Here is a 5,000-nt window from a genome sequence, read left to right as displayed (position 1 = left end):
AGACTTTAAACCCGAGTGAGCACATCCTCAGCAGGTCACCAAGCGGCCTCTGCAGACCCCTGCAGGACCCCCCCCCCCCCCCCCCCCCACCTCTCAATGAGGACCCACAGTGGCTGTCTTGTTGAATACTGGAGAGAAATTGAGTCGCATCTCATCAAAGCTTCAGAGAAATGCACTATTTCATTTTGACTCGTTCCCCAGCTTACATTCCTTCTCTTCATGGTGCTCAACACAAACCTTAGCCCCGCCCACTTCTCGGGCTCCTGCACCGTGATTGGAGGAGGCTCCCGCTGCCTGATGGGTAAGTGTGTGTTGAAATGACGGTATGGTGTGAAACAAGGGTTCATCATGAAAGTCTCCTGATAATTCTCCTTTTTTTTTTTTTTTTTTTTTTTTACCAAATTTCAACTTCATGTTATTTCTCGTTGATGTTTGACGCCCCTGATATGAAATCACGTCTTCTCTGGAGTTTAAGCCTTCATGAAACACAAGACTTCTGGTGCAACTTTCACACTTTCTGTAACTTGGCTGGTTTCTCAGTACGACTATATAATCACGCTGTCGATGAAGTTTAAATGTCTGGTAAGAGACTTTGTGGATAAAATAATTCCCCCCCCCCCCCTCTATAAATGTTACTTTGAGCCTCTGAGACGAATATATTCCTCGTGTGTGTGTGTGTGTGTGTGTGTGTGTGTGTGTGTGTGTGTGTGTGTGTGTGTGTGTGTGTGTGCGTGTGCGTGTGCGTGTGCGTGTGCGTGTGCGTGTGCGTGTGCGTGTGCGTGTGTCTGCGTCTGCGTCTGCGTCTGTGTGTGTGAGCGCCGGATGTGCCCGCCGGCTCATCCTCACAGATCAACGATCCAGTTAAAAGTCTGACCTCTGCTGTTCCACCATGAAACTGTGCCTTTCACACACTGGCGAGCTACAAATACTGGACTTTTCGCTTTACGCAGAAGAGTTTTCACATGTGCTTACTCTGAGGAAGAGTCCACCCTGAAGTCTGGGTGTGCATGTTCCTGCTGTGATCGGGGGTTTGTCAATGTTAAACAGAAACAAATTAGCAGTGACTCAGTTTACCGGAAAAAATGTAAACAAATGGCTAAATAGCTCCTGGCAGCGAGCTAGCCAGCATGACCACATAATCTAGTATTTAAAGTGGTGGGAAATGCTAATTGTAGCCGAGCACGTCCTCGGTCAGGGTGTCACGGCGCTCATGAGCAACACTTGATTGGTAGCTAGTGAGCTAGCTTACACACCTGTAGTGCTGCGCCAACCTAGAAGCTAACCAGTGACAAAAACAATGTCGTCTTCAATAAACGTTCTAGCTGGAGATCAAAGGTCATCCCAAAGCATCTTGAGATCTGTAGAGTCTTTCTGACTTTGTGACATATTTTCAGGAAACGTGTCCTGCTCAGGATGTGCTTATAGTTTGGAGAGCAACGTGTGATTTGTTTGTTTGTTTACCACTCACTGTGTGGAAGCCTCCATAATGTAGCTCGTAAACACACCTTAAAGTGCTCTTTTTTGTTTAGTTTAGTCCTCAACGCAACAGTGTGTGAAATCTACCGCCATCTTCTGGTGAGGTTGCACATTTCAACTGTCTGCAAAGCACTTTGCATCTTAACACCTTTTTCTCCGCGCGTTTTGTTAGCAGCTAGCACCCGATGCTAACAGTCAAAAAGATAATAGAGTAAAAATGGAACTAAAACAAAAAAATGCAAATTACAGCATTAGAAGTGTTTTGTTTTTTTTTTGCTCAAGTTTTGTCGTTCTTGCAGTTCCCCACCCCCAAAAAAAGCATTAAAAACAAAAGTGAAGATGAATTGTTGATCACAGCAGATGAAACATGCACACTCCTGCACACCCGGTGGGTTTTTCCAACATGTTTAATTTATTTTAAAGAGAGAAGATGCTTTGTTGTTCAGGTTTATTTATTGAAGTTTGTTTGTTGTTTTTAACCACACACTAACACACACACACACACGTTGTTTTTTTTTTATAGATATTGGAATTCTAGGTTTCAACAGTGCAATTATGCTTCGTAAAAAGTCTTCCTTCAAAATAAAGTTTGCTGCTTGCAAACAGCTTGCTGCTTGTTTGTTTGTTTATGTGAATCCATTATTTTAATGTGAAATATTTCATTAAGTTTTTTTTTTTTTTACAGTGTTTATTCCTTTTGTGATTAACAAATATTATTAACAAAGTGTTTTTTCACTCCTTTTCTCTTCCTGAGAACGGTATGGAATGTCTGACTCATCTTGTGCTGGGGGCGTGGCCTGATTCAGTAGCCAATAGTGACGTGAGGTTGAATTGGCTCCGCCCCCCTCTTTTCACTGGAACACCTTTCCAAAAAATAAAGACAAAATAAAACCACCTCTACCGAAGTGATTTTGTTCAGACTTTTTGATTGAGGGAAAAACAAAAATGGAGCCCCTTGCGACCGTGTATGCTCTAATATATGCTCTAAAAAAATTTTTTTTTAATGCTCCACACATGACTGAGGTGAGAAAGGGTCGCATTTTGAATGCAGTCACAACCAGGGTGAAGGATTTAGGGTCGCGTCGGTCTGCAGGATGCCTCTATTCCTGGACCGGGGCCTCAGGACTCCCACCTGCATGGGTCAAACATCCTTCGGCTCTCGATGAGACTCGCTGAAGAGCAGAATTTCTCCAGGACACACTGGTCATGGTTCAAAATTGCTGGTTAGTTGCCTCTGTCATCATCAATACTTGATGTTGGCCACACTCATTACACAGCGTGATAGTTCACCCTGGGGGGGCGAGTGGTGGTGTGACGCTTAGAAAAGTGGGAAAAACTTCCCCATTCATCAGTATGACATAGGCCTGAGTTTAGTTTAGTGTTACACTTACTACAGTCAGTCGTAGCGTGTGGTACAATATTTTCAAATATTGTTTTTTAAAAACCAGAGCACAAAATTACACCGGAACAAGTTTTTCCACAAAAACAGTGTACACGGCGTCCAACCACCACGGAGCGGCACGGAGAATGGTCTACACACAGTTCCAGTTCAAAAGGAGGCAACATATTTCTGTTTGGATGTGGCCACAGCACCTCACCCACGTCACCAGGGATGTTTCCTCTGGACAGGCAGTGGGAAAAGTACGTCCAAATCTCCGCATGCGTGGTCCATAGCTTGGAGAAGGGGTATAGGAGATTTCCGTCACACATTTTCCATCTCCAGTCAGAAAAAAAATACAAATAAAAAATCCTCAATAGGAATGGAGAATATTGAAGGAGATAAGCAACTAAAAAGCGTGGATGGGCAGTGAGCCAGTTAGAAACCAGAGCAGCCAGGTGGAAATGAGCTGCTCTGGTGGAAAGGGTGTGTTGTGTTGTTGTGTCTCTGAATGTATGGAAGCATATTGCATTGACGTGAAAAAAGACAAATAAATTAGGTGTACCTTGCTGAGGTAACTAGATAATTTTCTCATTATTGTGAGAAAAATTTAACCATAAAAAAATTCAACTGTTTTTTTGAATTAATGAGATAGTTTTATGAAAAAAATTATAAAAAAAAGCAGTTTTTGTTTCATTAATTCAACAGTGGTGCCTCTCATTCCCAGCAGAAGCTCCAATAGACCGTTGTGAAACGGGCATGTCCCGACTTTTAAGTTGAATCTAGTTTTTCTTGTTTCTGTGTGGCTTGTATCCGCTGGACATTGCAGTGTTTCTCCAGGAACGACTGGCCAGATGTGGCCTGCTTCACGGATGTCAGATTATGACATACATTCAGGCAGGTTACGTGGTTCTACAAGAACCCAGATCCAAACTTTTTGTACTTTGGCAGCATGACGTCATCGATTCGGACTTCTGGCAAAAATAACCCTCGATCAAAACGTCATCGACACACAGACGAAGCCTCTTTTCCTTTTCTCTGATCAGTGCGAGGTTGACGATGTGCTACTGGCAAATGGTTCCCAACAGAAACAATAGCATTGTTCTCTATGAGCAGCCGCTTGTGTGACCAGCGTGCAGGGACATAATTATAATGAGCTCACTAATTCAGAAAAATGTATTAGATTTTAATTTTTGGTGTTTGCACAGAAAGGTGTCTGTTTCCATGGAGAAGATGGTGACACTGAAAATGAAGCCAGGCCACGAGTTGGAGCTGTTCCTTGTTTTGTAATGAAAGCGCACACGCATGCTCGAGCAAAAAAAATACACTATAAACGTTAAAAAAGGGAGTGCTCAGACATCCGCGTGGACAGGCGACCAAGTGGGATTGTTAATACAATGACTGTCAATTCTAAAACCACCACGGCACTCTGGGGTGTTTATTGTGTGTCTGCTGTGCACTAGAGCTATTCACTGCGCTGCACATGAATGGAAGCGGCATTTACAGCATCAACTGTTGACCGAGCCTGAGCATTTCGAAGAAAGTGGCGCGTTCACTCGTTTCCATGGCGATGGAGTCCGAGCATATTCAAAAAAGTTGCCTTTTCAGTTGAAAACATTGTAAACAGGTCCTCAAACTACAGAATAAGAGAAGAAAGTACATTGTCTTTCCACCTCCACCTCTCTCTACCCCAGTCTGGTTTTCCTTTGTGTTTCCCAGTCCCTCCCTCATCTTCCACCCCCCCCCCCCCCCCCCCAGCACACACACCCCCATCACCTGTCCCCCTCCTCTCCTCCCCCTCTTTTTTTTCCCAGCAGTCCCCTGCGGTGTTGCAATCAGCTCTGCTGCTGTTGATTAAGCTGAGAGAGATTGGCTGTCCACGACCCAATAACCCCTGAGGGCAGCAGGCTGAGCTCCCCCTCCTCCTCCTCCTCCTCCTCCTCCTCCTCCTCCTCCTCCTCCTCCTCCCTCCTCCCCCCTGCATTTCAGCCTGGGACAATCTTTCATTTCATTTTGCCCTCCTCCCTCCTCTCCTCTTGTCTTACCTTGCTTCCCTCTCATCTGTCTTCATTTCATTTTTACTCCCCCTCCCTCACTTTCTATCTTCTCCTCTATCCCCCCGCTCTCTCTTCATCTCCCCTTCCTC

General features: G+C 44.5%; 1 protein-coding gene across 1 annotated transcript in view; it reads left to right on the top strand.

Annotated features, from left to right (window-relative positions):
* The window catches only part of fech (ferrochelatase), a 15,409-nt gene extending 13,087 nt beyond the window's left edge, over positions 1 to 2,322 (top strand). The window contains exon 11 of the mRNA XM_080510693.1: positions 1 to 2,322. This exon is cut by the window's left edge and continues 152 nt beyond it. The gene's annotated coding sequence lies outside the window, so the exon portion shown is untranslated.
* Positions 2,323 to 5,000: the final 2,678 nt, after the last annotated feature.

Source organism: Blennius ocellaris (genome assembly GCF_963422515.1).
Source record: "Blennius ocellaris genome assembly, chromosome: 15".
Lineage (NCBI taxonomy): Eukaryota > Metazoa > Chordata > Actinopteri > Blenniiformes > Blenniidae > Blennius > Blennius ocellaris.
Note: the sequence above shows the minus strand (reverse complement) of the source record. Positions and strands in the feature narration are given on the sequence as shown.